The sequence below is a fragment of the Balaenoptera acutorostrata genome, chromosome 1, assembly GCF_949987535.1.
Source record: "Balaenoptera acutorostrata chromosome 1, mBalAcu1.1, whole genome shotgun sequence".
Taxonomy (NCBI): domain Eukaryota; kingdom Metazoa; phylum Chordata; class Mammalia; order Artiodactyla; family Balaenopteridae; genus Balaenoptera; species Balaenoptera acutorostrata.
The window spans coordinates 74,940,329-74,952,143 of record NC_080064.1 but is presented as its reverse complement, the minus strand read 5'-3'; the positions used below and the strand labels follow the sequence as shown (position 1 = coordinate 74,952,143).

General features: G+C 41.1%; 1 pseudogene; it reads right to left on the bottom strand.

Annotated features, from left to right (window-relative positions):
* Positions 1 to 11,243: 11,243 nt before the first annotated feature.
* On the bottom strand, positions 11,244 to 11,815 carry LOC103012569 (60S ribosomal protein L12-like; annotated as a pseudogene).

Below are 11,815 nucleotides of genomic sequence, written 5' to 3'. Positions count from 1 at the left end.
TTCTCACTGAAGTCTATGGAGGGGGTGTGGTGCTGTTGACACCTCGATTTCAGCCCAGGGAAACCTATGTTGGATTTCTGACCTCCAGAACTGCAAAATAATAAATGCGTGTTGTTTTACATCCCTAAGTTTCTGGTAATTTGTTACAGCAGCAATAGGTAACTAGTACATTCTCTATCACCCATCTCCCGTGTCTCAAACGCACCAGGCTTGTTCTGGCTTCAGGACCTTTGTACTTTTTCCCTCTGCCTGGAGTGCTCTGCCCTGAGATTTGAGAATAATACCCCATCTGAGGCAGCCCACCTGCCCATAACTCTCTGTCACATATTTTCTTTTCTTTATTTTATTAACACCATCTGAAGTTACCTTGTTGATTAATTTGTTTTCTTCTTGTCTCACCCAACAGGAAGTATAAGCTCCATGGGAGAAGGGTCTCATCTGTCCTTTTTGGTGCCTTATCCCTGATGTCTAGAACATTGTCTCTCTGAAACAATGTCCCTCTGTCTCCCTGTAGGCAGACAGTAAGTGATTTTGGAGGAAGGTTGGGAATGAAAGTAGCAGAACACACGTACAGACTCAGGTCAGTCTACCCCTAAACATTTTCTAGGACAATCCTATTGCTAAGCCACGTCCCCTCACTCTGTGGATGGTTTCTTCTGGAACCTTGCCAGATTTGGAAATGAGAGAGAAGTGAAATATATTCAGAGGAATAATCTTGCCATGTCTTTCCCCTCATTGTTGGCACTCTGCTAGTCACCATGGAAGACTTCCAGGAGCAGAAGAGAACGGAGCCATTTCAGAGGTCATTGTTGACTGTCACACGCTAAGACCTTTACAATATCTAGGACATCTTTACTGTATATATAGGAAACTCAATATTTATATTCTATTTTTTAAATTAGAAAACTTGAATGTTCATCCAGCTCCTTTCCAAGAGGCCAGATCCAAAGAAGAAAATTCAAGTGATTCCTTACAAATGGAGATCGGTCCCTTTCTCCCCCTCCCATGAGGATTAGCAGTAATATTAATACCACATATTTACATAGGTTAACATGTCTTCTGGGATTTATGTGGGAAACATGGAAATAAGTTCTCTCTAGATGTCAATGAATCACCCTGGGGTATCTCAAAGAGCTAGAAAATGTCAACGGGGAGCAGTGCTGGTCGGCTCTGAGGGCCTGGCCAGGAGCCTGCAAAGGCATTGCCCGATCCCAGCACCATGGTGGTTGGTTTAAGTGAGAGGGCGGGGGAGGTGGAGAAGAGAAGGCGGAATGGCCCTCAGCACACCAGGCATATAACACTCTCACTGCCAGCACCCCAGGGGAAGGAACACTGTCTCTTTCTCAGCCTCTCCACCCAAAATCCCACGAATGAATCTCATTGAATTATATGTCTGTCCCTTACCAATTACTGTGGCCAAAGGGATGCAGTACTCTGCTTGGTCAAGGCAAGGTCTCATGCCCACCTTCAAATGTGGGGTCGGAATCAATGCCGCTTCAATGCCTCAAGGAGAGCTGGGAAGAGGTGCTTTTCTAAGGAAATCAGGATGTTGTTACCAGAAGGAGGACTCGGTTTTGTCAGGCAAAAGCATCATAGGTCCTCTACCTTCTCCAATTGCTAAAGGTGGAGTTTCAGGCACCAAATCTCTTAGATAAGGGAGATATTTTTGAAGTGCTTTTTTTGGGTCCTCAGATAACAGCATGTTGCCACCAGCCTACTTCAAAAGCATTAAAGAGCCATCTGGTCTGGGTTTGACTATTCTATACATATTGCTTGCAGTTCTAGCTTTAAATCTCTTGGCTTGTAAAATCAGGTAGCAGCATTTAAATATGTCGAATTCTGCAAATGTTGGGATTATAAATAGTTCATATTTCATAAATGCGAACAGCAGTTCTGAGAACTTTAGTGTCTCAAAACCTCCAGCAGGGTTTTTTTCCTGTTTTATTCTGTTTTTTTGTTTGGCTTTGTTTTGTATAGTTGAGAAAAGTGGAAATTTTATCAACAATTATCCTTACACTAAACAAATGAGATAGCAAAACTTTCTGTACAGATAAAACTTTCAATGCTTATTTTTGTTTCTTAAGGCTATTTTTGTTTGAATATCTTAAAATGTGTTCATGTTTTTTATTTCCCATTCTAGATTTGCAAAAAGTGTGTTAAATTTAAAGTGCTCTAAATCTAAAACTTTATTTCTTATGAAAATGATAAGTAAAGGATATTAATTGTCTTGCTCTGATTTGGGTGTGTCTCATGTGTTGCCAATTTGCCACATATAAGTTAGATTCCGTTTGTCTTTTCCTAAGTTTTACTTTATAGGGCCTTTGCTTAATATTATTTTATAAAAATATTATTTTATTTTTTATTATTTATATTTTATAGATGATCTGACAAGGCATTGAAATTTATTTCACCGACTCCATTTTGATTATGGAATGAACTGTAATCTAAATTATACTGCAATCATGCTTTCTAGGATTTGTCTGCCACCCAATTTTCCAGGTTCCTGTTCCACCTTAGGAACGTTATTAGGGTATCTGTTGTTTATATTTATCCTGCATCCCTTTTTCTTTGGTAAGAGCACCAGCTCCTTAACTGCTCCGCCTTTACCCTGTGTGGCTCTGGTGGGACTGCCAATCATGGTCACGCTGCCTTTGGCAGAGGATGTTAGTAGGTGATCCAGGCTAAGCTATTTGACCACATTTCTCAGGACACAGTGTTGGTTCAAGGAGCGGGCATATCACCCAAGCTGAGACAAAGTCTCCTCCCAGAATTTTCTGGAATAGATACCATTTTCATCTCTCTCTGGTAAAAAGCAATAGTAGGTGAAGACCCAACGCAGCCAAAAATAAATTAATTAATTAATTTAAAAAAATTAAAAAAAACATGGGCTTCCCTGGTGGCGCAGCGGTTAAGAATCTGCCTGCCAATGTAGGGGACACAGGTTCGAGCCCTGGTCCGGGAAGATCCCACATGCCGTGGAGCAACTAAGCCCGAGGGCCACAACTACTGAGCCTGCACTCTAGAGCTTGTGAGCCACAACTACTGAGCCCACGTGAAACAACTACTGAAGCCCACGCACCCTAGAGCCCTTGCTCCGCAACAAGAGAAGCCACCGCAATGAGAAGCCCGCACACCTCAATGAAGAGTAGCCCCCGCTCGCCACAACTAGAGAAAGCCTGCACGCAGCAATGAAGACCCAATGCAGCTAAAAAGAAATAAATTAAGTAATTAATTAAAAATATATATTTAAAAAAAAGCAATAGTAGGTAACCCAAGAGCTGCCTGCATTCATGTTCCCTACCTCATGGAGGAATCTTGTCCTCAGTAGGATAGAATGAGGTCAAATATACTGAAGGAGGCAAAAGTAAGTGCAGAGAGTAAAGAAAAAGATTTTTTATAAGACCCCTGTCTATATAAACAATTTGATCCAAAAATGTATTACAAAATTCTTGGGCCCATTCAAGGTATAGTATTTATTGCTGAATATTTAGAATACTGGGTAGATGGATAAACAACAAGTTCCTACTGTATAGCACAGGGAACTATATTCAATATCCTGTGACAAAACATAATGGAAAAGAATATGAAAAAGAATACATACATACATATGTATAACCGAGTCACCTTGCTGTACAGAAGAAATTAACACAACATTGTAAATCAATGATACTTCAATAAAATTTAAACAACAGCAACAAAAAAAACCCCCTATGTTCATAGCAGCACTATTTACAATAGTCAAGACATGGAAACAACTTAAATGTCCATTGACAAATGAACGGATAAAGAAGATGTGGTACATATATACAATGGAATATTACTCACAATCAAAAAGAATGAAATAATGCCATTTGCAGCAACATGGATGGACCTAGAGATTATCATACTAAGCAAAGTAAAAAAAAGATAAATACCATATGATATCACTTATATGTGGAATCTAAAATACGACACAAATCAACATGTCTATGAAACAAAAACAGACTCACAGCTATAGAGAACAGACTTGTGGTTGCCAAGGGGTGGGGGTGTAGGGGAGGGAAAGATTGGGAGTTTGGGATTAGCAGAGGCAAACTATTATATATAGGATGGATAAAAAACGATGTCCTACAGTATAGCACAGGGAACTATATTCAGTATCTTGTGACAAACCATAATGGAAAAGAATATGAAAAAGAATATATACATATACACATATATGTATAACTGAGTCACTTTGATGTACAGGAGAAATTAACACAACATTGTAAATCAACTATACTTCAATAAAACTTTAAAAAAAATAAAAATAAAATAGAATACTGGATAGGAAGAGTCACTTTCATATTTGTTTATTGTCCAACCAGTTTACATGAAGAGTCTTTGTAGTATCCAGACACCATCTCTTCTGTTCAAGAATCTCCTCTTCAACTTTATTGTCAAATGCACTGTTCCTCACTAATATCATAAACATTTGTAAAAATGTAGCAATATTCTTATTGCTCATACTGCCGTGGCTCTTTAGAATCTCATTTGTATTGAAAGAATACAGATATCCTTGCAAATTCTGTAATATCATTTATTTAATGCTGGTTTCCCCATTACTCATGAAGATGCACCATCCATGCTGCCATTCATGAATACTGGCTTCCAATGATTCTCTTAGAGGTGGTTACTGTGTTTCACTGGTGATGACCACAATGCAAGCCTTATCCAGAGTGTGCAGTGATGGATCATTTGTTTTCTGTTCCGATTAAAGTTACCATTTGTAATGTTATAGCATTAACATAGAACAGTATATCTTCCAACCACATCGTTTATTTAATTCTTTACGCCACAATCACTCACAATCAATCCATTCAAAGCATGTGATCTCTTTCCATATTGACCATATCCCTACATCCATATACCTCCACTGGAAGGATAGGCAGTGGGCCCATGGGAGGGAAGGTAATAGTGGTCCCATCTTCACAAAGAGTGTATGTCCCTTGTGTAGCATGGCTTAAGATTGACTTAGAAGAGCACAACATCACCATATCAATTGAAAATAAGAGACGACGTGATCAAAAGGCTTCAGTGGCTTTGCAGAGCAACGATCTCAAAGCCCTCAGATGAGAGGCATGGCCACCCCCAGAGCCCTGCATGACACATGGTATGGAACCTGAAGAGGAGATGGGGTGACTGCCCTGGGTGCCAGTGGTGCAGGCACACAGGGTAAAGGATGCCTGCCACCACTACCCCACAGCTAAGTGCTGTAGCCTGAAAGCATCACTGTGGTTGAAACTTGGATGGGCAACAGATGACACAGGGACCCCTGCATGCAGCTCAAGTCCAGAAATCAGCAGTGGGTTGCTAGTCACCCAAAGACCTGAACTTATCACAATTAAGAAAGTGGAGAATCAGGAAGCTTCCATTGAAACTATTGAAGTCACTAGAGTGTAAGCTCTATCAAGGAAGTGATTTGGTCCGTTTGTTTACTGATGTGTTCTCAGCATCTAGAATAGTACCTGGCACATTAGTAGGAACTCAATAGTATTTGTTGAATGGATGAAAAATACACGGTCATAGCTGCAGGTTAAGGACCAGGAAATTGGGATCAGGAGTTGCTGCCATCACTGCACAATTGGCTAGACAGTGGGATGTGGATTCTGGTCTCTGCAGTCACCAAAACTTCCTACTAACTACTGGAAACTGGTGCTTAGATATTGGGAAGCTGAGGCCAGTCAGCGCTACCACTGCAACTACCTCACAATATCCACAAACTAGAGACTCAACACCGTCATCCTCAAATGTTTGCAAGTAGTCAAAGCAGTAACAAGAATTACCTGTGCCTCATTTTTCCTTTCAAATCTCACACTACTATATCTAATTAGTGGATTTTAATTTGCATCCAAGATTTACCTGCAAGAGAGGTTTGGGTAATGTGTTCTCTTTAGGTCTCTGCAGTCAGGACCCTCACTAGAATGAGGTAGGAAGAGAAGATGGAAACCATTTGTCAATATCAAGTTCAAAAGAAGAGTGCCTGGGGACTAAATCCTGAAACACACTGTATTCATTTTATATTGCTACTATAACAAATTACCTCAAACTTAGAGACTTACAAAGACACATGTTTACTAACTCATACTTCCTATGGGTCAGGAGTCCAGGCGTGGCTAAATGGGGGCCACAGGCTGCAATCTGGGTGTCAGCTGGGCTGTGTTCTCATTAGAGGCTCACCTGGGGAAAGGTCTTTCATGTTTCCTAAACTTGTTTGCAGAATTTATTTCTGTGAGCTCATGGTGACTTGCTTCTTCAAGGTCAGAAGCAAAGAGAATCTCTGACCTTCTAAGGGCCTCCATCTGATTAAACCAGGCCCCAGTCAGGATAATCTCCCTTTTAGACAACTCAAAATCAACTGATTTGGGACCTTAATTATGTCTACAAAGTGCTATCACTGTTGCATAGTTTATTGGCTAAAAACTAGACACAGGGGCTTCCCTGGTGGCGCAGTGGTTGAGAGTCTGCCTGCTAATGCGGGGGACACGGGTTCGAGCCCTGGTCTGGGAAGATCCCACATGCCACGGAGCAACTGGGCCCGTGAGCCACAATTACTGAGCCTGCGCGTCTGGAGCCTGTGCTCCGCAACAAGAGAGGCCGCGATGGTGAGAGGCCCGCGCACCGCGATGAAGAGTGGTCCCCACTTGCCACAACTAGAGAAAGCCCTCGCACAGAAACGAAGACCCAACACAGTCATAAATAAATAAATAAATAAATAAATAAAAGAACGTGAATTTCTTTAAAAAAAAAAAAAAAAAAACTAGACACAGGTTCCACCCACACCCAAGGGGAGTGTGTTATACAAGGCGTGACTCTCTGGGGGGGCATCTCAGAGTGTGTCTACTATATACTCTGTGATTTAAAGGTCAGAAAAAGAAGGATAAGCAAGGCAAACCAAGAAGAATGGCAAGTGAGAAGAGGAAAGAGGGGGAAAAAGGAGATTGTTGGAGTAGGGAAATCACGTGAAGAAGTTGTTTCAACTGTGTTATATGCTGTCCAGAGGCTGAGAAAGATAAGAAGATGAGGATGAACAAATGACTATCTGATTTGGTAAAGTGACCTTGGCAAAGGGTTCAGTGACTGAATGTAAGCCTGATTAGAAGCCGATTCACAAAGGCAAGGGAGGTAAAGATGTGGAGACACTGAGCACAGACAATTCTTTTAAGGAGTTTTTCTGTAAAGGGAAGCAGAAGAATGAGGTGGTAGTTGGTGGAGATATAAAGTCAAGGAGGGAATTTGTTTTGAAAGTGTTGTTTGTCCGTTAATGAGAATGACTCAATAGAGAGAAAAAAATGTGAACATCTAGGAAAGCAGGGAGGCAACCATGGGAGTAGGAGGGGTTGGAATCCAGTGCACCAGTGAAGGGGATGGTAGGCAGGAGGCTGAGCCACTCATCCATTGCAACAGCAGGAAAAGAGGGTATAAAGGGACAGATGCGGGAAACAGGAGGATTTGATGGTGAGAGTTTCTGCTGCTGCTTACGTGTGTCTGAGAGGAATGGTCGATGAAATAGGAGGAAGGTGATGGAGTTCTGAGGAATGAAATAGCCCTGGGAGGGTCAAATAAATTGGCCAGGAATATGCAGAAGAATCGTCAGTCAGCAGTAAGGGGCAACTTAAGGTCTGATGTCAGCATAATCATTTTTTTCTTGAGGTATATTTAGATTCTTAAGGGCAGGAACAGAGCAGGGAGGGACAGGATTATTCCCAGAGTTGGGATTTTTTTTTTTAGGATAATATAATGGAAGCAATAAAGGGTCAAAAGAGGTAAGAGCAGATTTAAAGGAGTAATTATAATGCAGGACCATGGAATCTAAGTTAGGTAAGGAGGGAATGAGGGCCTGGGGGATGGAAATAAACAGTGAAAAGGCAGTAGGGTCAGATGAACAAAGTGCCTGGTGGAGTAGAAGAATTTTTTGAGCTTAGGGCATGAGCTGGATGTAGAAGTAAAATGCTTGACACTGAGATAATTGAGGGGATGCAGTTATTATAAATGACAGGAACTAAGGATAACAGTGGGGGTTGGTGGCTGAAGTGGCAGAAGAAAAGATCACTGGAAGCAAAGGGATTGAGGACTAGAGAGGCCATGAGATTGGATGGACCAGCCATGTAGATATGGAAATCACCAAGAATAATGACAGGAGAATGGAGGAGAGAAACACAGTAAACCTGGTGTTGAAATCTCCAAGGAATGTGTGGGAGTGACAGGGAAGACAGGAGGAGAGGCAGCAAGAAGGTCTGGAGGTGCAGTCTGATAGCATGAGCTTCAAAGCAGCGGATGGGGGAGGGCAAGAAAGAGACAATGGCTTGGAAGTGGCAGTGAGGAGCAAGGCGAACACCTGGATCACCTTCTGACCCAGTGGTGCGTGATGGGTGAGAGAGAACTGGCCACCACTCATGAGGGCTGCAGGGAATTCAGTGTCCTCAGGGAAAGCCAGGTTTCTCTCAGAACTAGAAAGTGATGGGACTGTTCAGAAAAGAGTGTGGGTACAGGGGATTTTTCTGATGACAGACCAGTATAGGGATAAGGAGTTGAGTGATGAAATTTGACCTGGGAAGCACGGATATCTTGAGGTCACTGAGATCAACATCTAAGACAAGATGGGGTACCCTGGTGGCTGCTTCAGTGGAGGGAATAATTAATTCTAATTATTCTTAGAACTTGACTCAGGCAATTCTTAGGTGAGAACAGGAATTAAATCCATTGGAATTCAACTGATCCAACAATGCTGTTCATCCTTTTTCCTTAGTAACTTGTGTTGGTCTCCTTTCCAATCCTTACTGATTCTGTCCTGCCTTAGTTTCTCATCAGTTCTTCCCTGGATTATTACGATTGCCTCCTAACTGGTCTCTCTCATCCTCTCACCTCTCTCCAATCCGTCCTCCACGTTTCTGCTAGAGTGCTCTTTTTAAATCGTTCATTTAAGCAGGCACCGTCTCTGCTCTAAAACCACTGATGGCTGTCCTAATGCTTCATGATCAAATCCAAACTCCTTAGCATGGGAAGGACCCTCAAAGAGCTGCCCTGTCCTGCCCATCAGCCTCAAGGGCCCCGACTCCGCCACAAGCTCTTGCTGTTCCCTTTATCTCAGGGCTCCATCTCTTTTTCACTTGATTATCTTGCACTCATTCTTTTAAGCTATAATTCAAACCTTTGGAAGAATATACAAGAAATTGGTAGTCCTGATTGTTCTGAGAAGAAAACCGGGCCTGGTGAGGGGACCGTAAAGGGAAACTTTTCAGAGCATGCCCTTTTATACATTTTGAATTTTATATTATATGGATGTATTGCCACATCTTTAAAAGTAATGAAAACTTTAAAAATTTTAAAGCATCAAATGGACCAAAAAAAGAGATACATTTCAGTGTTTCATCCTCCATGAAGTCTTCACTAACTTGATGCTTCCATCCACTGAGGCATCATCATGCCTTCCACATTACTCTATTACAGCATTTATCAGTCTACATTGTAATTATCTGTAAACAAGTTAACAGTCTTAATGTTCTCATAGCCTGGAAGCACCTTGAGGGAAGGGACTTACTTTGTCGCATTCACCTTTGAATCTAGTACATGGCAGGTGCTCAGTAAAGGCTTGTTGAATTAATGAACAAAAAAAATCTTCTGCACAGAAGGGAAACGAAAGATAGGTAAGCAATTCCTCTTCTTTTACAGATGAAGAAAATGAGGCCCAGAGAGATGATTTATTAAGGATTGGTAGCAGAATAAAATGAGAATCCAAGCTTTCTAGAGTCCAAGTTTGGCATTAGAATAAGTTATAAAACTTTCACGTTGAGACAGCAGATGTGATGTGGATTATACTTACTTATTTTGACCTGAGTTTCTGGATTTTCAAGAAATTTCTGATTTCCAGAAAGCTGCCCAGTTAACCTCCAAAGGATACTTTCACATATCAGATTATGGGTCCTAAATTTGGGTTTGGAAAACATGTATTCTAAGGACCTCATAGACTAGGCTTATATTGCAGAGAAATCACAGGAAAATCTTGTGGCACATTTGTTTATCTTAAAAGCTGTGTTTTGTTTTATTGTTTTCCTGAAACACACGCAGTGTGGTGGACATAGCTACATACAGTAGCTCTCTGTAGAGATGCTAGAATAGCACAGGGAAAAGTGCCTGTGTCAACTCAAAGTGATGTATTCAGTTCTCATTTGTTAGCATTTGCTGAATATCCAGGGCACACGGCGGTGACCAAGGGCATTTTATTTTACACAGCAGCCGTGTTTTTAATGTGTAAAGTGGTAGTGTTAACGATTACTTGAGCCAGATTTTAAGTACCCTGGGGAGGTCTTCTGTGCGCTTCAAGATCAGTGGTCTTCAAACTTTTTGCTCACATAATTCCCTGAAAGAATTCTGAAAAACTTGCATCCTTCCCGTATTTTTATGTTGCCACCTATAATTTTTCAACATAAGTTTGCAAAGAGTATCATTTCCGGAGTACTGCATGCAATTCATGATATTTTAAAATAAAGCTGTTAGCTCACTTTTTAAAAGTTACCCCAAGGAATCTAAATCCCACAGTACTTTTTTACCCAACATTATTAATTTTAAATATATGTGACTGAGCTCTTCTTTAACAGCCAGAAAAGTTACATTGTTCCTTCTTCTTCTTGAACTCATATTTTCATTTCCATTTCATTTCCATATTTCCATTTCTCGCACAGAATGCTATCTTATTGCATATTTTCATGCTTGAAAAATTTGTATTGATCATTACATCATTCTTTTCAACTACATTCTTACCTAATTTTACTTTCCAGTAACTCTAAGGTCTTAGGAGTTATGTCTCTGGATGGAGTTATTACTAAAATTATTAGTAGTACATTATTGATCAAACAGTGGCTATATTACAAATTGACAACCATTTTTAAACATAAAAATAAGATTTTATTGAAAATGCATCTGTTAACAAAATGGAGGGGACTTTTTCTTTTCCAGTGGATTTGCGGATGAATATTATAGAGTGAGACTGAGTTCCACCCCAATTCTATTCATGCATTTGACAAGCTTCTTATAAATGCTGAAGCATTTTGTTCACAAAATAAGTAGATGGGAATGTAAGGTTTTTGCTGTAGCCGTGTTACTCAATTCCTTTAACTCCTTTCAATTATATGCCAAAAACCATGTGATGACCTCTCATTTAAACTATTTTTTCTTCCCATTGGTTGTCAAATGACCCTTTATTGAATTATGTTCCTTTGCAGTTCTTAACTAGCTGGGCATCCCACCGCACCACTGTTGTTGTCATTCATCTATGATGTCATGAGGATGACGGCAATCCACATCAGAGACCACAGACCTGGCAGTCCCCAGGATCTCTTTAATGGTCCCAGAGTATGCTCTAGCTAAAGACTGGTGTCTCATCTGCTGGGCAATGTTGACGATCTCATCAAAAGTGATGTTCCACTGTGCTTAATGTTTTTCTGCTTCTTTCTGTCTTTTGGTTGTTCCTTGAAGGCTTCGATGATCAGGACTGAGACACAAGGTACCACCTCAATCTGGGCCTGTGTGTTCTGAATGGTCAGTTTCACTGTAGTCCTCAGACCCTTCCAATCCCCAGTTGCCTTTGAAATGTTATCACCAACTGCTTTTGGAGACAGACCCAGGGGGCCAATCTTGGGGGCCAGGGCAGACGTGGCACAGACTTCCCCACTGGTGCACCTCAGGTATACAAATTTGATCCCCTTGGGCTCAAACTTAGGCAACATGGTGAGGTGGCTGGTGTCAGATAAACCCGGGTTTCAGAGGACCGAAGAAAATTGCACCTTGGCCTCCTTCA